The following is a 25,811-nucleotide window of genomic DNA, read 5'->3' as shown; positions in this document are numbered from 1 at the left end:
TTGTGTGATGCAAATGTTACTTGCCACTTTTCAGTCCAAGCCTAGATATTGTCCAAGTCATTTGGACATGGACTGCCTTCAGTATCTCAGGAGTCGCAAATGTTGCTGAACATTGTGCAATCATCAGCCAACATCCCCACTTCTGACCTTATGATGGAAGGAAGATCATTGATGAAGCAGCTGAAGATGGTTGGTCTTCGGACACTACCCTGAGGAACTCATGCAGTGATGTCCTGGAACTGAGCTAATTGACCTCCAGATGATTGATGCATTTCAGGTGGACCTAGTGGAGTAGGCCTGAGGGGCTGAAAGGCCTCCTCCTTTTGCAAATATTCCTAAATTCTCCTCCAAAAATGTGTGAAATGTGCAAAAATAATTCTGTCCTCTAGGGGGTGGTATTGCACCCTGTTGATATTAAGGCATTTAAAGATGACTTCAAGCATAATCCATGAATAATACTGTATTTATGGATCTACATAATTTCATCCTACAATAGCCAGTAATTCCTCTTTACAAAATGATTGCAATTTAAGCAAGTCATCTGCTCAAACCTTTATTGGTAATTAATTTTACAAAACATAGCTGGACTCCTTGTCAATAAACAGTAGCTCCCAAGATAGGCATATTTATAATTAATATTTGATGCTTTACTGAGATGCAGGTTGCACCCTTGTTTAAATGCCTCAAGGTGTCATTTACATGTTTTTAATCAGTTAGCTTTTGAATATTATAAATTACCTGATTAATATTTAATATTTAGTAGGTGCTCACACCCCCACAACCCCCTTCTTCAGCAACTCAAAAACAGGTTACAAAGCACATTGAATCTCACACTGTGTTATAAATATTGTTACCCAGGATATAGACCCAAGGATCTGAAGACGGTAAGGTAGAAATGATAATCTTTCAATAGCTTAATCAACTCACACAAATGAGCTCCACTCTTGAAACAACTAATTAAAGGGTTTATTATAGTTTATGTTCTTCTGTAACCAGTTTCTCTTAGAAGATGGTGTCTCTAGGTTTGCCTCTGGATGCACACCCTGTTTACAATTGGTATTCTGCACTCACTGAATCTGCTGGCTGCCTGTTATAAGTCAGTGAATCAGCAGGCTTGTTAAAGAACTTACAGCACAGGAGGAGGCTACTCAGCCCATCATGCCACTGCTGGCTCTTAGAAAGAGCTAACCCCCTCAGAACCACTTCCCTGCTCCTTCTTGCCGAATTCAAAGGTACAAAGGTAAGTAGGATAGAAAGATGTGAAGGGGGCACAAGAAGGCTACAAAGGGATATGGATGGATTAAATGAATGGGCAAAGATCTGCCAAGTGGAGTATAATGTGGGAAAGTGGGAAATTGTCCATTTTGGCAGGAAAAATAACAAAAAAGAAGCATATTATCTAAACGGTGAGGGATTGCAGAGGTCTGTGATTCAGAGCGATCTGGGTGTCCTAGTGCATGAATCACAAAAGGTCAGTATGCAGGTACAGCAAGTCATTAGGAAAGCTAATTAAATGTTATCATTTATTGTGAGGGGAACTGATTACAAAAGTAGGGAGCTTATGCTTCAGCTGTACAGGGCACTGGTGAGACCACATCTGGAGTATGGTGTACAGCATTGGTCTCCTTATTTAAGGAAGGATGTAAGTTCATTGGAAGCAGTTCAGAGAAGGTTTACTAGACTGATACCTGGATTGGGTGGGTTATCTTATCAGGAAAGGTTGGACAGGCTAGGCTTGTACTTTTGGAGTTTAGAAGAGTAGAATGTGACTTGATTGAAACATATAAGATCCTGATGGGTCTTGACAAGGTCGATGTGGAGAGAATGTTTCCTCTTGTGGGAGAATCTAGTACTAGGGGCCACTGTTTGAAAATGAGGAGTCACCCATTTAGGACAGAGATGAGGAGAATTGTTTTCTCTCAGAGGGCACTGAGTTTTTGGAATTCTCTTCCTCAAAAGGCACTAGAAGCAGAGTCTTTGAATATTTTTAAGGCAGAGTAACATAGATTTTTGATAAGCAAGGGGGTGAAAGGTTATCGGGGATAGGACGGAATGTGGAATTGAGGATACAATCAGATCAGCCATGATCTTATTGAATGTCGGAGCAGGCTCGAGGGGCCGAGTGGCCTACTCCTGCTCCTAATTCGTATGTTCTTATGTTCAAGTATATATCCAATTCCAATATTCTGAGAGTTGTGATTGAATCTGCTTTCAGGCAGTGCGCCAATCCAGATCATAACAGCTCACCGCATTTTAAAATAAAAACATTCTTCCCAGAATATTGCTGGCTCTTTTGCTAATGGCTTTAAGGCCAAGATTTTTCCTATGGCTGGCGGGCTGGGTGGGAGCGGGCGGGGGGCAGGCGCGGAGCTGATCGCCACCCGGGAAAGAGCACAGCAATCTCCCTGAGGCACGGAGCTGTCTCAGGGAGCTTGAATGGATATTAAAATAATTGACGAATTGACTTAAACATTTATGTAAACATACCCCCACTCATGTGACACAGTCACATGAGGGGAGACATTTTCTTATATTTATGAAAATTTATTTATTTATTCAATAAACGTTTCAGGAAAACTCATCCCACTCGTGGATGAGGCTTCCTCCTTTCCGTCTGCCCGAAGCCTACCTTAAGGTTGGACGGGCAGCGTTCTCAAGTGGCTCAATTGATTTCTTGATGGTCTTAATAGGCCGTTTACATTTCAGCCGATTCCGGTGCGCGCCCGCCCAGCGAGATATTGCGATGGTGCGCGATGACGTCGGGACGCACGCCCAACATCATTGCGCGTCATTTTATGGCGTCAGCGTGTCTGGCCCACCCTGCACGCCGACCGGAAAATTCTGCCCTAAGTCTGTGTACTAATCCTTCAACCAGTGGAACAGTTACACTTTATTTACTCAGTCAAAAAAATCTATTGTATCGATTTCGAGTGACTCTTGCAACCTCACTGAAAATGCTCTAATTTTTGTTTTTACCTTAACAATTCCTTCATTTACGCACTTCATTTGTGCTGACATATACTTGTGCTTATAAGCCTTTATTGTTCATTTTTACAGCCATGAAGGTACAGAATGTTACTACTGGGCAATTATAGATGTTTCCATCTCCCGCTTTCAGTGCCATCTTTCATCACCACACCCCCTCCACATTTAACACTGCTAGGTATTGTGGGGTGCAGCAAAAATAAGTGCAGATGAAAGTGACCATGTGACCCATTTAGCACATCCAGCAAAGGGCTTTAGGGAGAAACTGTTTCCACTGCCAAAGTGGGGTGGTAGCCAGAGGACAGAGGTTAAAGATAATTATCCAAAGTACCAAAGGTGAGCTGAAGAGAATTGGTTTGCTACTATGCAGTAGCAACAGGAGTAGTGTTTTCCACTAACAGGATGCTGCCATCAAGACAAAAAGGCGTTCTGCCTGCCACACAAATGAATAATGTGATACATGAATTTTTGTGCTGGTGTGATGCCAGATATGTAGGCCATATGGGTCTCAACAGCTCGTATCGAAGAGCACATTCTTTCAGCTGTTCACAATAGGCAGAGTACTGATTGTATCAAACAGCCCACTCTTGCAAAACTCAGAACGTAGTATGTAATTTTGGATGTGATTCCAAAATTGGACAGCATTTGCTGAACAATCCCAAGTGTGCTAAGAATTACACTAACAATCAATTAAAGATTATCAGTAGGGCTCACAATGTAGCTTATTTATGTTTGCTAGAAGCTACATATATTCATACACAGAGACCTGGCCTCACATACAAAAAAGAATGTGTCCCGGCATAAAACCTTTTTTGAACAATTAAAATAAATTAATTATACATGGGGAAACAATAGCTCCCTGGTACATTCTCCATGGCAACTCCTCGACCAATCAGGGCTAACTTGCCAACCAATCTTCAACCTTTTCTCATGCAGTACAAATTGTTGTTCCCTTTGAAATTTGGCATTCTTGCATCTGTTCTGTTGTTTGAGGGGTCAGGCAGTCAGGTTCTTCTCCGGGGGATAGCTGTTTTTTCCACTTCTATTTCCTCATAGGCCATCCTGTTAAAGGCAGCATCTCCTTGGATCCTCAGTGAGGAGAGTGGCCATGGCAGATGCATGTCCAAACCACTAAAGGTCCAATTGTGGGAGCTCCTCTATTGACCATCTGAACCTCAGTAGGGTTGACTTTAATTTCGATAATACACACAATCTCGATTTGACTGCCAGAATTGCAATGGGATTTATAAATAAAAGCATAAAGGGGGTTATAATGAACCTTTATAAAACTCAGGTCTCTCCTCAACTGGGATATGATGTCCAATTCAGGTCACTGTAGTGTTCAATAGTTCAGTTTTGCTGTGTTTGGTTATGTGAATTTGGTAACTGATCTACGCTCACTGCGCTTGATTGGTTAAGCCTGGCTGTTGACTCAGAGCAAAGTAAACAAGACGCCACAGAAGTTATTAGAAGCAGTGCTAAATATGGTAGACATTTTAAAGCATTGCATAAAGCTCTGTAAATAAAGTCCTTACACATTTAGAAACTAGTGTCATCTCTGCATTGCTTTGAGGCAAATCAAAGATATAAAGTGCACAACAGGCACCATACTTTAGGAAGGATGTGAAGACATTAGATAGGATACAGAAAAGATTCACAAGGTTCCAAGGATGAGGAACTTCAGTTATGTCGATAGATTGGAGAATCTGGGGCTGTTCTCTTTAGAGAGGAGATTTGACAGCGGTGTTAAAAATGATGAGGGGTTTGGACAGATTGTGTAGGGAGAAGCTGTTCTCACTGGAGAAAAGATCATGAATCAGAGGACACCGACTTAAAGTGATTGACAAAATAACCAATTGTGTGATGAGGAAAAACGTTTTTAAGCAGCCAGTGATTAGGATCAGGAATGCAGTGCTTGAGAGTGTGGTGGAGACAGCGTCAATTATGGCTTTCAAAAGGAAATTATGTAATTATTTTGAAAAGAGAACATTTGCAGAGCAGGGACGTGAGAAAAGATGAGGTGCCCTTGCACAGAGACAACATGGACATGAGGGGTCGAATGGTCTCCTTCCCTCTTGTAACCATTCTACGATTCTGTGATCCTACAGTGCTTGGCAGGTCATTGTGTCAAATTTCCTTGTGGGTCTAATTGGAATTCATTGAAATTCAGGAGAAATTTCTTCACCTGGAGAGTGGAAAGAATATGGAACTAGCCACCACAAGGAGTAGTAGCCAAATAGTATAGACACATTTAAGGGTAAGTTGGTTAAACACATGAAGGAAAAAGGGATAGAAGAATATTTTGATAGGGTTGGAAGAAGAGGGGCTGGAGGAACCTTGTATGGAGCATATACATCAGCCTGGACCAGTTGGACCAATGTCCTGATTCTGTGCTGTAAATTCTATGTAATTGAATAATGTAGTTCACTGTTTAATTGGGTGAGATTTGAATTTGTAGTGATAGCTCAGTTTTAAAGGTATGTCCATGCTCATGACAAGTTGTTTTACTGTGCTGCTGTAGGGAAAGGGTTCATCTTTATATTGCAGCAACTTTAACCTTTAGCCTTTGGTTGATAAGTGACCACAGAACTGTTGAATTAAGATTGATCTCAGAGCAATGGTCAGTTAAGACAATAAACCGAATTAAAAGGCATCAGTTGGAGAGTTTTAATTCATTGATAACAGGATCTGTGGAGGGGACGACTTACAGGTAGAAAGGTTTTCTTTGTTCATTCATTCTCTTGAAGGCCTTGAAGGTTAAACCCCTGCCTGAGAGGAATTCTATGGAAAAATTAACTAATTCAAACTAAAGTTATTGATAAGGGACAGACAAGGGAAAGTTCTGGAGTTGTCTTAGAAAATGCAGCTGTACATGAACTATCAGTGTAGAAGGGGTAATGAAAACAGTGTAAAAAGTGGGTTTTGGAACAGGTAAAAATTAGATTAAATTAAGGCCTGAATAACCTGTGAAACCCGAGTTTGGAACTGTAACATGTTTCAATTCTTCCGATCAAACTCACACTGTTTTGTCCTAAGTGTGTAACACTTGGGACAGGATTTTCCGGCAGGCATCATGGCGGGAGGGAAGGAAAAATTTGGATTTCTTCACCTTCCTGTCCTGCCCATGACAATGCTCGCCATCAGGGACTGGAAAATCCTGGTCCTGACTTTTTACGAGGATTCAGACTTGAATAGAATAAATGACGACTCTGGCAATGGTACAGGATTATTAAGTTCTTGAACTAATATATTAAGCTACATTTCAAAATCACAAGGACCTGAATAGCTGATGAACAGGTGAATTACCGCATGTAAGACAGCTCCCTGTCTTTCTTTGAACTGTGAGATCAAAGGTTTACACATCCAGCTGTCTGGATGACATCCACTCAGCTGAATCCTCCACACAGTCCCCAGAGCCTTGCACCGCCCACCACCTCCCCACCAGTCTCGTTACCCTAACCTCCAGGAAACAACTAGTCCCTTCTCATCCAGCTCTCTGCTTTAAATCAATCAGGAAACTGAAGTGTTACATGTGACCAGAACAATACCCGGCCCAGCTGGTTCCATCTAGCCTCTGTTCACACCTGGACCACGGATCAAATTCTCAGGGAAACATTGTAACTCCTGACATGTTGGCCAACATCAGACTGCATAGTGAAGAGCATTAAAGTAAAGTAAAATTCCTTCCTTATGCCCCTATGTACATTGTTCAGAATCTGTGGTGATCAGGGATGGGTTACTCTCTGCATGTTCAGCTCTGTGAGTGGTCAAAGCATAATGGCACCCTCATGGGCAGAGTCCCTACGAACTGTTTCAAAATGCCCTTTTTGACTGTTACAAGATCATCCCAAACATTCCACATGGTTGCTAAGCATCACACAGGTGTGTTCTTTTATATTGCTTCAAGGGTCATAGGAACATAGGACTTAGGAATAGGATAGGCCATTTGGCCCTTCAAGCCTGCTCCACCATTCAATAAGACCATGGCTGATCTGGCTGTCGTCTCAACTCCACTTTCCTGCCTGCCCACCAAAACCATTGACTCCTTTGTCTATCAAAATCTGCCTAATTCTGCCTTAAATAAATTCAATGACCCAGCCTCCACTGCTCTCTGGGGAAGAGAATACTACAGACTAACGCCCTCTGAGAGAAGAAAAAAATTCTCCTCATCTCAGCCTTAAAAGGGAGACCTCTTATTCTTAAACTGTGTCCCCTAATTCTAGTCTCCCCCACAAGTGGAAACATCCTCCTGGTATCCACCCTGCCAAGTGCCCTCAGGATCTTATATGTTTCAATAAGGTCACCTCTCATTCTTCTCAACTCCGATGGGTATCGGCCCAACCTGTTCAATCTTTCCTCATAGGATAAGCCCTTCATCCTAGGAATGAGTCATGTGAACTGTCTCTGTACTGCTTCTAATGCAATTATATCTTTTTCCAAATAAGGAGACCAAAACTGTATACAGTACTCTAGATATGGTCTCAACAAGGCCCTGTACAGCTGCAGTAAAACTTCCCTACTTTACATTCCATTCCCCTTGCAATTAATACCAACATTCCATTTGCCTTCCTGATCATTTGCTGTGTCTGCATACTAACTTTTTTGTGACTCATGTACCAGGACACCCAGATCAGATACCTGGGAACACCACCACCTGGAAGTTCCCCTCCAAGCCATGCACCTCCCCGAATTGGAAATATGTCGCCGTTCCTTCACTGTTGCTGGGTCAAAATCCTGGAACACGCTCCCTAACAGCACTGTAGGTTTACCTACACCACATGGACTGCAGCGGTTTGGGAAGGCAGCTCATGACCCCACTTCTCACGGGCAGCTCAGGATGGGCAATAAAAATGCTGGCCTAACCAGCAACGTCCACATCCTGTGAATGAATAAAATAAAGATCCTTAAGTACCATTGAGTTCTGCAAACTCCCTCCATTTAGATAATATGCTGCTTCTCCATTTTGCCTGCCAAAGTGGACAAGTTCACATTTTCCCACATTATATTCCGTCTGCCAAATTCTTGTCCACTCACTTAACCTGTCTGAATCCCTTTGCAGGCCCTTTACCTCCTCTTGGCAACTTACTTTCCTACCTACCTTGGTATCATCAACAAATGTAGCTCCTCAAGGGCCATTGGAGATAGACAATAAATGGCTCAGCCAGTGATGCTCACATCCCATGAATGAATAAAAAAAAAGAAACCGGTGTAGAAAAAAAGGCACTTAGTATGTGGTAGGAGGACGATAATGAAGCTTAGTATTTGGGCTTTTCATCCTAAACTGCCTAAAGAGCTATTTCGGATGAATATATTACACTGGCTTTAAATTAGTTTCCAATTGCTAAAGTTCAGGGGCTTAATCTCTGATAATAGCATTGCACCAGAATTTCTCTACTGTGACCAGCTACGTATGTTATAGCACAGTGCTGGTTCATTCCATATTCCTTTTGAAAAAATCTATATGCAGCAGAATTATTCTCAGGCTAATTCCACAGAGAATTCCAATACAGCTCTCTACAGAAGAAACCATCTGAGACCTACTTCCTGCAAAGTAACTCCTTAAGTATTGCTCTATAAAGAAGTTTTAAAGTTGAGGTATATCCAATTGAGCTGCCATTCATTATTAAATGTGTTAACCTTAACATTTTTCTAGCTTGACCTTCCACCTTACCTTCTCTATAGACTTGAGCTCATCCAAAATTCTATGCTGCCTATATTCTAATCACCATGGGGCAGAATTTAATCGGTGGTGGGGTTTACCCTCCCGCCACCTGAAGAGTTGGCAAGGAATGCATCCCTGCCAATGCCAGCTGCCGTGCAGCCATTCGATGCTCCACACTCGGGCGGACTCCTGCTTCAGAGATTCCGAAATCCCGGCAGCGCCACTGGGAGCAGTGGCCATTGCTGAGACTACAAGCAGTCCCTAGATTCAAAGTTCCAGAGCCAGGATGAAGGCAAATGTGGAGGACCCAGGGTGGGGGCATGAGGGGAGCCCCAAGGTGTGGGTGGGGGGGAGGTTTAGGGATGAGGGGTATATTGATGGAAAGGCCAAGGGGGGTAGGCAGCACCCAGAGGGGTAAAATCTTCGGTTGCACCCCACCCTATCAGGAAAGAGGGTCATTTTTGGAGGTGGGCCGATCCCCACCTCATCTTCCCATTGAAGCCCAAGCAGGATGACCTGCTGGGTTTCTCTCCCATCCCTGACCTCCTTCCACCAGCCTCACTTAAGGGCCACAGTTTGGGTGATGGAGGATGGCTCTAAGCTATAGAAGGCCACCCAACGCCTCGCTTGTCTCCCGTAAAATTGAGAACAAGTCGGAGGTGGGAAGGCGATACAGCAAGTGGCCACGTGGGGAATTATACAAGTAACCCCGCCCCCCGCCTGCAACTCTTCCAGGGGGGGCCTGTAAAAAATCTGCCCCAAGTCTTGTTGAAATGTGCTCACTGACATACACTGGGTCCTGGTGAAGCAATGCCTTGATTTTAAAATTCTCATTCTTGTTTTCAAATCGCGCCATGGTTTTGCCCCTCCCAATCTCTGTAATCTCTTCTGTTGTGATACCCTAGCTCCGTAATCCCCTCCAGCCCTACAAACCTCGGAGATGCGCTCCTTCAATACTGATGGCTTGCATATCCTTTGCTCATTGGTGGCCGTGCTTTCAGCTGTCAAGGCTCTAAGCTATAGAAGTCCCACCGTCAATCTTTCCACCTCTCTGCCCTCCTTTACGATGTTATAGAGTCATAGAGGTCAACAGCACCGAAAAAGGCCCTTCGGCCCATCGAGTCTGCGCCAGTCAAACAAGTACCTAACTATTCTAATCCCATTTTCCAGCATTAAGCCCGTTGCCTTGTATGCCATGGCATCGCAAGTGCATATCCAAATACTTCTTAAATGTTTCTGCCTCTCCCACCCTTTCAGGCAGTGAGTTCCAGGTTCCCTCCACCCTCTGGGTGCAAAAAATCTTCCTCACATCCCCTCTAAACCTCCTGCTCCTTTCCTTAAATCTATGCCTCCCGGTTATTGATCCCTCCACCAAGGCGAATGTTTCTTCCTGTCTACCCTATCTATGCCCCTCATAACTTTATACACTTCAGTCATGTCCCCCCTCAATCTCCTCTGCTCCAGGGAAAATAACCCCAGTCTATCCGATCGCTCCTCCTAACTAAAGGCTGTTTTATCTGATTGAAGCTCCTTGATTAATGCTCCTTAAAAGCTACCACTTTGATAAGGCTCTCGGTCATCTGTCACACATCTCCTTATGTGGCTCAATGTCAAATTCTGTATGATGTTCCTGTGGAGATGACATTAAATGTAATCAATATACATCAAACACAACTTTTTTGTGTTTCAGTATGCCTCGAGTTAAGTCAGTCAGGTTGTACTCTCAACACATAAAATCATTGGATGGAACTGCACCAGAAACATGGTTATAGAACCTCATGTTGATTAATTCTTACTGTTTTTAGAGATAACTTTTAGAGAACAGTGGGTTTCTGGCCCATTTATGGTTCTGAGTTTAATTGACCACACCTTGTTGACTCTTAGCCAGAATGAGCCGTCTGTTTTAAGCTCCTTGATCCCCACAGCAACTAAAGAGCAACATTTATCTATATGGCATCTTTCATGTCACAAAACGCCCCAAGGTATTTGACAGGAGCATAATAAAACAAAGTATGACACCAAGCCACATAAGAAGATGGTAGGTCAGATGACCAAAGCTTTGGTCACAGAGGTAGGTTTTAAGGAAGGTCTTAAAGGAGGAAAGTGAGCTGGAAAGGCAAAGGAATGTAGGGAGGCATTTCCAGAGCTTTGGGTCCAGGCAGCTGAAGGCACGGCCATCAATGCTGGAGCAACTAAAATTGGGGATGCACAAGAGGCCAGAATTGAGGGACTGTAGATATCTCGGTGGTTGTGTGGCTGGAGGAGATTACAGCAATGGAGAGGGACAAGGCCATGGGGGGATTTGAAAACAAGGATGAGAATTTTAAAGACAAGGCGTTGTTTGACTGGGAGTCAAAGTAAGTCAGTGACCACTGTCCAGCTATATTGCAAAACACTTAAACAAGAGGAGTAAATTTAACGTGCCTAAATGAACAAGCAGGGTCAGATAAAATAAATTTGTTTTCCTCCCTGAAACATTTTAGCAGCAACACTGGTTTTGCAAGTAAGTTAATAGATGGAATGAAAATGCCACACAATCTAAGTTGGAAGAACTTGGCAATAAAAGCTGAATGAATGAGGCCTTGAAATTGATTCAGATGAAAGGGCCAGACCAAATACTGCTGAATATTATGCTGAATTAAATCTGTATGATTTCAATGGGAGTAAGAAATCTTTCAAACTGTGTCCATGCAGACTGTGAGAAACACCCGGCAGTGCAATTATAGATTCTATTCTTCCAAATTTCATTGAATCATAAAATGCTAAAACATGGTATGAGGCTATCCGGCCCATCATGCCTATGCTGGCTCTTTGAAAGAATTATCTGTAATGTGTAGTGTTTTGAAAAGTGCAATGTTCATTTTGTTCATTTGAAGCTACCATACACATTTGTACCAGCAGAGGGAGTGTGAAACAAAAAATGACAAAGGGAAACTATTGTTTGCTCATGCAATTTTAATTCTGGTGTCTCACAATGTTTATGTCCCACGAACTTCACATTAGCCAATCAGCCTTAGTTCCCCCTCTAGCTCTTTTCCCACGGCCTTGCCATTTTTTTTCCTTTGGAGTATTTATCCAATTCCTATTAAATATACTCCTGCCCCCTTTCACGCAATGCATTCCAAATCATAACATAACTCACTGCATAAAATAAACTCTCCCCTCTATTTCTTTCTTAAATTATCTTAATTATCTCCAATGATCTTAAACTTGTGTCCTCTTGTATAGGATAAACCAGCAATGGAAACATGTTTGTCTTATTACTCTATTAAAAAAGAACTTCACAATTTTGAACATCTCCATTAAACATCCCCTTAACCTTCTCTGCTCTAAGGAGAACAATTTTAGCTTCTCTAATCTCTCCAGATAATCAAAGTCCCTCATCCCTAGTACGATTCCAACAAATCTCCTTTTGCATCCTCTCTGAAACTTTAGATCCATCCTAAAGTGTGACGCCCAAAATTGAACATCAGCTGAGACCTCACAAGGTCAATAAAGGTTCAGCATGTAATCTATGCCTCTATTAACAAAGCCACATTTCCCATATTCTTTTAACAGCTTCATCAACTTCTCCTGTCACCTTCAAAGACTTATGTATGTGAATCTGTAAGCCTCTCTCTTCCCAATACTCCCTTAAAGTTGTACCATTTAGTTTATTTCCATTGCAAAGTACTCCTGCCATATAACACTAATGTAAAGGACTAATCTACCACAGGTGGACTGATGGAACATGGGAGCAATTTATTCTGATGAATTAAGGGTATTGGCACAAAAAAAGGTACTGAGACAGCATTAAATCGTTTTAACTTAAGTGCATTTTTCCTATAGTGTATTGGTATCACTGAGATAAATAGGCTCACTGATAACACTACAAAGATCAGCGAAAGAGCTAGTTATCTGCCAAGCCATAATAAAGATGCTACTATACAACCTGTTAGGTTGTAGAGCAGGCACCTCTGTAAATAGTTCATATTGTAAAGACCTTCAGGCAGTATTTATGGATGCCTTTCGGGTTCCTACTTAGGAGTGCTGATTCTGCAGTGATAACCTGCTTCAGTGCCTGGCCAATTGATTGTTTCTTCCACTTTTACGATGCAAAGATTCCACCTCGGGAAGTATTCTCCCATTGTTTAAGCCCTTGATTTTCAGACCTGAAGGTCGCATATTGTTTAGCAGCCACAGGGAACAGCAATGAGATAAGATAGCAGCTGCCCTTAAGTAAAATGAAAAGTGGCTTGACAGAATGTTAAAGACTACCTTGCAGCCTTCAGCATCGATCTGGAGACATTCATTTTGCATTAAACACGATTTTGAGAAACTGCAAGTGTGAGCACTGGAATTTTGAATCTTCGTCTTAGCAGAGGGCCCCGTTGTCAAGCCTGTGATTCGTAATATTCCTGCCGGCTGAGATATCAGTTCACTTAATCAGAAGCTTGGATTTCCATAACAGGAAGAGCTGGCATTGCTGTGAATCTTGTCAGATAAGAGGCTACGGAAAATAGATCCAATCATCAAGCCCGAAAGCCATTTGAAGAAAATCTATTTTTCACTTCTTGCATGCATGTGCGTTTAAATAAATTTTTTTCCCCTCAGTTGAGCGCCTGAGATTATTTGTAGGTGCGTTTCAGAGATTGTAAAGATGTGTCTGGAATTGGATGATACTCTCTGTATAGATTTCCGATTTAGACCCATGCCACGTAATTTCTGTATGAGGAAATGTTCCAGATTAACGCTGGGTTCCCGAAATTTCTTCCAGCTTTGGAGGTCCAAGGCCCTGATTTTAATTGCAGGTGGGTTTGGGGTGGGTCGCTGGCGAGGTGAGTTAGAGCTGGGGCTACTGAAATTCCTGGGTTTCATTAACATAAAAGCAAGGGGCAAGAAGAAGGGGCCTGCAGCTCTCGTCCTTCCACATGTTCTGCCATGGACACCATCCCACTCTGAGATAAATCCTACAAACTTTCTGCCTGCAAAGCTTAACTAAGCAAAGCTCCAGATGGGGGAAAGATTTACCCCTCACAACCTCCCTCACCCACCCCCCTCCCACCACCCTTTATTCATTCATACTACTAACAAGAAATCTCTCAAAATTTGCAGATGCCATCAAATTTGGTGCATCGTTAAAAAAGAGGACACTGGAAGACAGAGAGAACACAGGGAGACATTAATAAACATATAGAATGAGTATATAGTTTGGGGAAAAAGCTTCAATATTGACAGTGCGAGGAGATACATTGTGGTGGGAAGCATAAGGAGGTCATATAATTTGGAAACTAAGTCTGAATGTGATAGAAGAACAGAGAGATCTGGGGTTTACATACACAGGTCATAAAAAGAAACAATGTAGGTGAATAAGGCCATTAAAGAGAGCAGGCATTTTCCTGGGGTTCATTCCTTGGGATTGGTTTGAAGAGCGGAGAAGTTGCGTTCAACTTGTATAAAACTTTGAATAGAAGGCAGGATACTGGAGCTAGTTGACAGATCAGGCAACATCTGTGGAGAAAAAAGCAGAATTAACGTTTCAGGTCATGGGGCCATCACAACCTGAAACATTAACTCTGTTGCTTTTGTCAGATGCTGCCTGACCTGCTGAATATTTCCAGCATTTTTTTTGATTTTGCTTCATTTTTCTAGCACCTGCAGTATTTTGATCTTGAGAGTGATTAGCAGATGCCTGGAGTACTATGAACAGTTCTGATTTCCGTATTATAGAATATATATAGAAGACTCTGAAGAAGATGCAAAAATGATTTTCTAGTATGTAACAGACACCTGCAGTCATTTCTCTAGAAGAGAGAAGACCAAGAGGGTGACCTGATAGGGTTTTCCCACACCTGATTATATAAAGTTTGATAGGGTAAACATAGAGAAGTTGATTCAATTTCCATGTGAGTCCAGAAGTAGGAGCAATACATATAAAATTGTCACTAATAAATCTAACAGGGAATTAAAGAAAATATGTTTATTCACTTGTTAGTACAGACCTTGAGTATTGCTGAAAATAGAAACATGCTGTTGAAGACTTGTGGCTTGCACTTAGCAGGGCAGAGACAAGAATGCCAAATTTTAAGACAAACAACAATTTATACTGCAAGAGAAAAGGGTGCTGATTGGTTGGCAAATGGACTCTGATTGGTCGAGGCGTTGCCATGGGGAATGCACCAGGGAAGTGTTGTCTCCCATGCTTTAGTTTAATTGAAGAAGGTGCAATGCCTGGACAAATTCTTTCTGTTTGCAGAGGACAGGGCCCTGTGTATGAATATATGTAACTTCTAGCAAGTGTAAGTGTCAACCCGGCTAATAATCTTAAATTTGTTGTTAATATGATTCTTACCACACTCGTGATTGTTCAGTAAGTGATGTCCAATAGTGGAATCACATCTAATATTGGAAAATATGTTCTGAATTTTGCGAACATGGGCTGGTTGAGAGCCGTCAGTATTCTGCCTGTCGCGAACAGTTGAAGGGCCGTGCTGTTTGATACAATGCAGCAATCGTTGGGGCAGATGGTTTACAAAGTTGGCATCAGACTGGCACTGAAATTCAAATGGCACATTACTCATTTGTGTGGTAGGCAGAATGTCTTTTTGGCTTGACACCAGCATTCTGTTCGTGGAGAATACCACTTGTGTTGCTACTGCATAGTAGCAGCGTGAAACAGCTAGTTTCACCTGCTGCTCAAAGTTTTGAGACACCTTACCCTCCCAGGGTAATCTGAGGTAGACTGGACATTTTCCAGGACTGAAAGCGGCAGCCTTAGACCCATTGATAAGTTTGCGCAAGGCACAGCAAGCAATGATCTGATGAAGGTAGCCATTATTCTGCAGGTTAGCGTTGATGTGCCCTATTTCGGCATCAAGCTTGCACTGTGAACAAATATCTCTGGCCTTATTGACTAGTTTGCCAATAAGTTCAAACTTATTGCACTTGGAGCTGTAGGAATCCCAACGCAAATATTGACCAGTGAAAGTAGGCTTGTGGTGGACAGTGATAGATAGAGAACCCATTAACGGATTTCTCAACTAGCACATCGAGGAAAGGGAGCTCGTTAGATTGTTCCATTTCAAGGGTGAATTTGAGTGTGGGATGGAGCCCATTAATGCGTGTAAGGAAAATTATACATGCAGCTGTAGATTCAAATATAGCAAACATATCATCTATATATCAAAAATACGCAAGTGGTGGGAGGTGGGGGTCATTCCATCAAGAATGTATTTCTCATGCAAACTGATGAAAATATTAGTGAGAGCTGGTTCTAGAGAGGATCCCCCCCTAGAGGGGATCCCATGGCAACACTATCTATTTGAGCATACATGGTATCATTAAAACTGAACTCAATTGCATGAGTGGCTGAGTTCATAAGTTCAATAAAAACAGATTCAGATAATGGTGCATTTAGATTACCATGATATAGTGATGAGACATGAATATCTATGGCTTCCTTGAATGGTACATTAGCGAATAGGCTAGCAATATCAAACAAGTGCATGGACACAGAATTGCTCTTGATATACATGTCTCGAATAGTGTTTGCGAAGGTAAAGCAATCATTCGCCGTGTATGTGGAAAACTGGCTTAGACCTGATTGTAACTTTTCACTCAACCATTTGGCTAATTCATGTTGTGCAGAACGAGTCATAAATAAGGTAGGGAGTAAAGGGACATCACTATTGTGTGTCTTGGGCAGCACTTACATACGTGGCCACAGCGAATCATGAGGTCAAATTCTATCATATACACCACCAGGCAGCTCTTTGCTTTTACACAAAAATGTCTTCAACCAGAAAGTGATTAGAATGTGGAATTTACCACCACAAGGAACAGTTGAAACGACTAGGTTATATACATTTAAGGGAAACTGAATGCAAGGAATACAAGAAAACAAGCTATAGAAGCAGGCCCATTGAGCCCTGCTCCGCCATTTAATACAATCATGGCTGATCTTGGGCATTGGCTCCATTTTCCCGCCTGCTCCCCATATCCCTTGATTCCCCGAGAGACCAAAAGTCTGACTATCCCAGCCTTAAATGTATTCAACAATGGAGCATCCACAACCCTCTGGGGCAGAGAATTCCAAATATTCACAAGCCTTTGAGTGAAGTAATTTCTCCTCATCTCAGCCCTAAATGATCTGTCCCTTATCCTGAGACTCAGCCCCCGTGTCTTAGATTCCCCGATCAACAGAAACAATCCCTCAGCGTCTACTTTATCAAGCCCCTTCAGAATCTTGTATCTTTCAATGAGATTGCCTCTCATTCTTCCAATCTCCAGAGAAAATAGGCCCAATTTACTCCAATCAAAGGACAACCCCCCTCATCCTAGGAACCAATCTAATGCACCTTTGCTGACTGTCTAAGGAGCATTAAAATGCCTCAGGACAAGAAATGTTTGGACTGGGGAGGTGGTGGAGCTCCCTCTATGGGGAGACCATGCTCATGGCATCTCTGCTCCATCTCCATGCCCTCCCCACAGCTTACCCTTCCACCTGGCTTTGCATCATTAGCAAACATGGATACGTTACCCTCTGTCTCTTCATCTAAATCATTAATATAGATTGTAAATAGCTGAGGCCCCAGCACTGATTCTTGCAGCACTCCACTAATCACAGTGTGCCAACTTGAAAATTTCCTGTTTATGCCCACTCATTGCTTCCTGCCTGTAAACCAATCCTCTATCCAGGCCAATATATTAACCCAAACTCCAGGAGTCTTTACCTTGCCGATTAACCTTTTGTATGGCACCTTAATGAATGCCTTTTGGAAATCAAGTTATACTGCATCTCCTGGTTACCTTTTAAAGACCCTACTAGTTAAATCCTCAAAACAATTTTGTCAAATAGTTGCTTGGTAGTACAGAACCTAAGTATTGCTGATAAATACATTTTGTCGACTCTTTTCACCTTGCACTCATCAGGATATTTGCAGGAATACAAATGTTGGGGAAGTAACAACTTTATACTGCGTGAGAAGAGAGTGCTGATTGGTTGGCAAGTGGACTCTGATTGGTAGAGATGTTACCATGAAGAATACACCAGTTAATGGTGACTGACAGTTAACAGCAAAGCATTGTTTGAAATTTAAACCAGGCAGCTTGACTCTGAACCTGGGGAACTACAACACAGGACTACTTGCATGCCCAACAACATAAGCAGCATGCAATAGACAGAGCTGAGTGATTCCACAACCAATGGATCAGATCCAAGCTCTGCAAGCCTGCAACATGCAGTCGTGAATAGTAGTGGACAATTAAACAACACACTGGAGAAGGAGGCTTTTCAAATAAACCCATCCTCAATGATGGGGGGGGGCGGCGAGCACATCAGTGCAAAGGTAAGGCTGAAGCATTTGCAATAATCTTCAGCCAGCTGTTCTGAGTGGATAATACATCTTAGCCTCCTCCAGAGTTCCCCAGCATCACAGATGCCAGTCTGGTTTGGAAGATGCTGTCTAAGGAGCCTTGATGAATTCCTGCAGTGCATCTTGTAGATGGTGCACACTGCTGCTACTGTGCGTCGGTGGTGGAAGGAGAGAATGTTTGTGGATGTGGTGCCAATCAAGTGGTCTGCTTTGTCCTGGATGGTGTCAAGCTTCCTGAGTTTTGTGGGAGCTGCACTCATCTAGGCAAATGGGAAGTATTCCATCACACTCTTGACTTGTGCCTTGTAGATAGTGGACAGGTTGTGGGGTGTCAGGAGGTGGGTTACTCATCGCACGATTCCTAGCCTCTGACCTGCTCTTGTAGCCACAGTATTTATATGGCTAGCCCAGTTCAGTTTCTGGTCAATGGTAACCAGCAGGATGTTGATAGTGGGGAATTCAGTAATGGTAATGCCATTGAACATCAAGGGGCGATGGTTGGGTTCTCTTTTGTCGGAGATGGTCATTGCCTGACACATATGTGGCGCGAATGCTATTTGCCACTGTTACAGTCCAAGCCTGGATATTGCCCAGGTCTTGCTGAATTAGGAGATGGACTGCTTCAGTATCTGAACAGTTGCGAATAGCGCTGAACATTGTGCCTTATGACCTTATGATTGATGAAGCAGCTGAAGATGGTTGGACCTAGGAACTCCTGCAGTGATGTCCTGGAGCTGAGATGACTGACTTCCAACAACCACAACCATCATCCTTTGTGCTAGGTAAGACTTCAACCAGTGGAGAGTTTTCCCCCTGATTCCCGTTCACTCCAGTTTTGCTTGGGCTCCTTGATGCCACACTCTCTCAAATGCAGCCTTGATGTCAAGGGCAGCCACTAAAAACAAAAACTACAGACTTTTAAAAGTGAAATTTGGCATTATGCAACCATTGCTTCTTAGATCACCATACCTTCGCATCTGAATTTTGCATTACACACCTCAAGGCTGCCGTTCCCCCACCACCATCTCAATATTAAGCAAAATGCTCAAACTGGGAAAACCTAGCCAGTTTTTTTCTTTCTGAAATGTAATTTTTTTTTAAGTTGCTGGACTACTAAATAATGTCAGTCATGACAGGGGTCATTTTCCCAGTCTGTGCTGTCAGTAAGGTGTCTCGATCTGCAGAATGTGCAAATCATGGGCAAGCTGTCTACAATGATAATGTGGACCGCAGCATGCCTATAGTTTCCAGCTTTAAGTGACCCAATGGGCAAATCTTCCATGAGCAGGGCAAACGTAGACAATTACATTCCCTATCCTACCCCAAAACGCTTAACCTTACAATTTGTGTGTTACAACAGCGAATCATAGCCCTGAATTGCTTACAGGCATATTGAACTTTTTAAAGGAAGATATGAGTTTTTTTTTAAAAAGGGCAGGCATACAAACAAAAGCTGTCTGAGAATGTTAGGTAACCACTTGCTGGAAAATTCCTATGCGGATCATACTTGACTGACTAGCTCAGAGAGAACATGGAATGTCACACCTAAAAAGGCGTCAAGTCCTACTTCAGACAGAGACACTTGAAAGGAAAAGATGCAATGCAAAAGACTGAGCATTAATCTCCTGTGATTGTGGAGACAATGGAGACTGATAACCACATCTCAGCAGAAACCATCTCCTGTTGAGTGATATCTCAGAATATGGAAATGGTGTGAGTTGAAAGGAAGCAGATTATGGGTGAAAGACGTGTTTTTTTTCCCCCTTCCAGGAATTCACAAGGAAATGGGTTAAAAACCCAGCTGCAAACCTGATCTGTGTGTTCTAGTTCTGGTGTGCTAGTGTGTGCTGCGAGGGGTCACAGCAGAAGAACATCAACTTGCATCCCTGAAGCTTACAGGTAAAAGTCTCTCTCTCCTCTCTCTAGCTGGAGGCAAGTCAGCAAAGTCACCTCAAAAAGGAAACAGGACAGCTCCTTCAGCTGACCTGCAGAACCAAGCGTCTCCAAACCAAATGCTCAACTGCCAAAGTCAACTCTACCGGAATCACCCAACTTAACGGCTGCAACATTTCACCATTTACTCCTCACAGCCAAGCCAAAGGCTGACTCATATACCTTTTTTAACTTTCATTTTTTGGACTCAACTTCTCAATTCTGACCTGTGTGTATGTGTATTGCGTTTTTATTATTTTTTCTCTGGTTTTTAGTAATTAATAAACTTACACTTTCTTTGACTCAAGAAAGCCTGTTTAAACTGGCTTCTTCTAAAACATAAACACATTTGGACTTGGAAAAGGTATTCATGAGGGAAGGGATCCCTTTTCAATTAAACTTGTTGCGACCAACCAAGGTCGTTGAATAAAGAAAGGGAGGCAGCTCATTCCTTCTCAAATTGGGGTATCTCATCCAGGATCATAATAAATTGGAGGACTTCACCTAAGAACCAGTAGTAATTTTTTTTTTGTAAGATTCATTCATGGGATGTGGGTGTCACTGGCTAGGCAGGCATTTATTGCCCATCCCTAATTGCACTTGTTCAGGGGGCAGTTAAGAGTCATTGCTGTGAGTCTGGAGTCACCTGTAGGCCAGACCAGGCCTAAAGGTCATTAGTGAACCACATGGGTTTTTACAACAATCAACAATTTTTATTGAATTCAAATTCCACCATTTAGTGTGATGGGATTTGAACCTAGGTCCCCAGAGCAGCACCATGGGTCTTTGGATTACTGGCTCCAGCAACAATACTACCATACCACCACCTCCCCATATGACAGCTTTCAGCTGTGGCTCAGTGTGTATCACTATTGCCTTTTGATCAGAAGGTTATGGGGTCAAGTCTCACACCACAGGCATGAGCTCATAACCTAGGCTGACTGCCCAATGTATTATCAAGGGAGTGCTGCACTGTCACAGGTGTTGTCTTTTGGCTAAGACCCCTGCCCTTTCACATGGACATATGAGAACCCATAGCACTGTTTCAAAGAAGAGCAGGGGAATTCTCACCAGTGTCAGGCCCAGCTTTTATCCCTTAGCCAGCGTTGAAATGGAAACAGAGGTTGTCTGGCTATAACACATGCCATCTGTGGGACATTGCTATGTGGAAATTGGCCCCTGAGTTTTCTCTTTTACACAGAAATCTAACAAAAATGCTTAATTGGATGTAAAGTACTTTGTGATATACTCAGGTTGTGAAAGTACTGTATAACCGCCAGTCTTTCCTTTAATCACCAAATTGCTATTCCTTGCTGAGTGACCAAAAGCAGATGCAAAAAGTGTTACAAAACATTCTCCACACAACAGCTATTTTCATCCCACATCCTCTGAGTATTGTCTCAGTGGAATTTAATGTAATGAATCGTAGTTGTATCATAACAGCATCTTAATATATCATCCATCTTACCACATTAAAATACATTTCATCAAGTGGCATGGTATTTGTGGCAATGATCTGAACATAATTTATAGGTTCAGCTATAGTCCTGTTTCAGTAATATTTTCAGTGCATTTTTTATATAACAGGTTTTTTACTAGTGGTAAGAAATAACCTTTGTTTGACAATAATTTATTTTAGTGGAAGTCTCATAATTGCCACATTATTACTAACCCTGTGAATTTTTCAACACAAAATTGGAAAGCTCTGTTTTTGTCTCCTTGCTAATGCATTTCTCTGCAAGATTTAAACCTCCTGAAGAATAACCTAGATAATTACTCCCAACATGCCTGTCCTTTCTGATTGATTTCTGTCCTACCTACAAGCCATAACCTTGGGATCCCTTCCTCCCCCAAAACATATCGGTCACTTGAATACACTCACTTATCATTCCAGTGGAATCCCCTTGTAAAATATAGCGTAAATCGACCTTTGGATGGAATCTGACTTTCCGTGATTACTCCTAACTTCCCAGTTCTAAGTATCTGCTGTAGTCCCTTGTTGAAGGACACGTTATAAGTTGGCAGGAAACAGTGGAGATGATTGACTTCACACCCTTAAGCCAAGAAAGGTGTGGAAACTCCTACTCCGCCTGGGAGCACCTGAGTAACAACCACACCAGTGGCCCAGAATCAACACTGATGCCACTGCTTCACAGCTCCTAATAAACTCAAAGATGCCAGTCAGCAGGGAAGGTAAGGGGATGATAAAAATAGCCCTGTTGCTGCCTCTCAAGGCTTCTCCAGAGCAGACAGGCCTCAAGAGGAGGTGGACGATGCCCTGACAGCAACCGAGTCAGGCAAAGCAGCAGAAGTTGATGGGATTTACTCAGAATTCCTCAAGAACATCAGATCACAGGAAAGGAAGTGGCTAGCAAAGCTGTTCACCAACATCCACAGCACAGGCACCATTCCAAACACCCGTTGCCAACCCAAGATAATGGCCATTTCCAAGCCAGGGGAACCACTTGACGACCTGTGCAGCTACACTTCCATTATCAAGCTCTCAATAACATAAAGTGAGGTATTTTAACGGGGGAGGGGGGCGGGAAGATGGCTCACACCCCCAGAAGTAAAGCTGGTGTGGAGCCAACTGGCTCCTCTCTGGGCCGCCCTGCAGCCCTAAGGCTTTGCAGGTGGACTTAACAATGCCAGTGTGGGCTTTCCACCCGTCACTGGGGTGGAGGACCCGCCCTCTGAAGCTGCCAGCCAATCTGATTGACCAGCAGCTCCATCAGTCCCAGCAGAGCCAAGCACGCATTAGTGGCCACTGCTGGAACTATAAGAAGAGGTGAAGAAATGCCCAGAGCTCTAAGAAACCAGTAAGTCCGGGGTCTTGGGCAAGGAGGGTTTTGACAGGTCAGTGAGGGGGAAGGGGCTTGGGTTCAAGGTTCGGGGGATTAGGAAGAAAGGTTGCTTCGCTCTTAGGGGGGGCTGTCTCCCAATCAGCAAAGGACAGCCCCCAAAGACCCAATGCTACCCCACTTCCTTCCCACTTTTTGAAGGATGTATTTTAGAAATCGCTCCCTCCCCAAACATTTTATGGCCTGGGCAGTGTATTATCAGGGTCAGTTGGCTTGGTAACAAGCCTAATTGACCCTTGATTAACCATTTGAATATGGCTGCCGATTTCGGCGCCCCCCCTACCTCCCTATTATGGGGGGTGAGCTCGGGAGTGGGTGGGAAGGCAGTGGAGTGGGCACCCATTTGCGTGCCACCTGCCTGGCATGTATCCCCCATCCCACCCCACCCTCCACAATAGGTTGACTTATCCTGTGCCTATGGCACAGTGGGCACACAGGCATGCTACTGAAACTCTCCAAAATTATCTGCTATGTGAAAACCCTACAACGAAAAACTCCATGATCAGCAGCCAACAGCCCCTTTGCGCTTTGGAGATCAAATCAGCCACCCATGCATAACCAACGTCTGGCTCCCACAGGGATCAGTCCTCACACTGGCTTTCTTCAACATACATACCAGTGACCTTCCTCTCAAAAAAATCACAGCTCTCCACGTTTGCTGACAACTTGGCCCAGGCTTTCCAGGCTAAAGGACTTCAGGACATTGAGTAAACGCACGCCGAAGATCTATGCCCTCTGGAAGCCTACTTCAGAAAATGTAGACTTTGACCAAACACTGCCAAGTCATTTCAGCCTTCCACCTGAATAACTCGAAGATTAGGGAAGAACCTCATGCCTAGTGCGACCAACACCTTACCCTCAATCCAATGCCAAGGCACCTTGGCATTGCTCTTGGCCATACATTGACCTGCTGGCAACACCTCCAGAAAACCGGAGGCAAGACGGAAACTGATGGGTAGGACACTACGTCACTTGCCCTGGTCTACCCAGCAGCAGAGTGCTGTTCCTAGCTCAGGAACCACCACACAAGCATGGTAGATATCCACCTCTGGGAAGTCATGAGGATTATTCCTGAGGCGATGAGACAAACACAGCTCGAGTGGCTTCCAGTGCTCGCGCACATTGAGCCTCCTGATGTCCGCAGGGAAAGCATCCTCCTCAAAGCACATCACCGGCTGACAGATAACGAAGCACTCACATTGACACAGAACCTCAAAAAAAAAACACCCTCATCGGAAATCCTGTAGTCTCTATTGGAACTTACTCCACACCCTACAAACTGACTACAGCCACACCTCTCGAAGGTGCATTTCCTGGTTGACTGCAAACATCACCAACTGCAACCTGGTAACTGACCCGAGTGGTAAACTCTCAGGTGTCAAGCTTGTAAAAAATGGTGTTTTTTTAGCTATTATGGAATTCTTTTAGAATTCGCAGACACACTAGGAGGCCTTCTAGCAGAAGGCTCTTTCTCTTCTCCCTCTGGAGGAACACAAACAGTCCCTAAAGATGCTGAGATCTCCTGGTTCAAGCTTCCATGTTGAAATTTCTATGTCAATAGAATGTATCCTCTTATCCATACACGTGTCTAGTAAAGGCTAATGGCTCCCAGCATGAGATTAGCTGACCTCAGTTAAAGTGGTGGGCGGGGGAGGTGATCCTGTTGGCACCTTGGGTACCTGCCTTGAGGTCATTGGTCAGCACGATGCAAACAAGCGATTGACATAGGATAAACAACCAGCCCCCAGAAATAAAGTACCTTTACTGGTGCTCAGAGGCAGGGGTGGGGGAACATCAGGCAGGCACCTGATCTTCAGGTGGAAGAAGACCAGGGAAGAAGGAGGAAGACTGGGGGGGGGGAGGAGCTTCTTAACACTTCAGCTGCTGAGCAGTATTCTGCTGTTACAAGCACAGATCAACACTCACTCTACGCCATCCATCTGCTGGGATCAGTAAGCCGCTCTCACCTGTCACAGGTAATATGCTTTTCCTACCTATTTATCTAAGCTTATCTAAACCGTTCTTTCTTAATAAACTTAATAAACTACCTTAAAATCACTTCTTGACCACTTATTTCGGGTAATTTGTGAAGCCCGAACCTGAAAACCTACAACCTTCCACAAGAGATCTGGACAACACTCAGCTGCTTGAGGACAGGCCGGGGAAGATGTAGCCACTTGCTCTGCAAGTGGAACATGACGAGCAGCTCAAATTGTGGCTATGGCCCTTCAAGTCAGAACCATCGCCCATGTACTGCATGGCATCACAACCACCCACACTGTGTCAGCTGAAGCCATTGAGTGGATTGTTAAGATAAAAGCACAAAACTGCGGATGCTGGAAATCCAAAAAAACAACAAAAAATACCTGGAAAAACTCCGCAGGTCCGGCAGCATCGGCGGAGAGGAGCACAGTTAGCGTTTCGAGTCCGAATGACCCTTCAACAGAACAGAATGGATTGTTCATCTCGATATCAAACCATAACTGCTTCCCCAACCACATGTACCCAAAAAAGCCTTCCCACTTTTTAGCTCTTCAATACTTTGCCATAGCGAACAATCTCTCTTCCACAAAAAGCAGTAAATGTTAACCCGAATATTAATTTTGAATCTGAGATCGATAGGTTTTTACAAGCCTCAGGATATGGAGCCAAATTGCATGGGGTGGAGTTAAAGTAAAGATTAGCCACGATCCAATTGAATATCAGGGCCAGGACTTTCCGGTTGCCAGGCAGGCTCAGTGGAGGGGGGGGCGAGGCTGTGAAACGGACCACCGCCCATGGTCGGACCCTGACCACAATTTCACGCCGGCCGGCCGATTAACAGCCAGCCAGTGTGAATCGCGTGCTGCAGCCCTGCTGGGGTGCGGGGGGGCTGCGGGAGGAGGGCCAACGTGGGAGTTTGCGCACGCGGGCGCGCGCGGCAAAATCTCCCCGAGGCACAGAGAGCTGCCTCAGGGAGCTGGAGACTTTTTAAAATAAAAAAAAAAAAAGAATTTAAAAATGTTAAAAGCATGTCCC

This window comes from Cetorhinus maximus, chromosome 7 (genome assembly GCF_964194155.1).
Source record: "Cetorhinus maximus chromosome 7, sCetMax3.hap1.1, whole genome shotgun sequence".
NCBI classification, from domain to species: domain Eukaryota; kingdom Metazoa; phylum Chordata; class Chondrichthyes; order Lamniformes; family Cetorhinidae; genus Cetorhinus; species Cetorhinus maximus.
The sequence above is the reverse complement of the archived record's forward strand: the minus strand, read 5'-3'. Positions refer to the sequence as shown.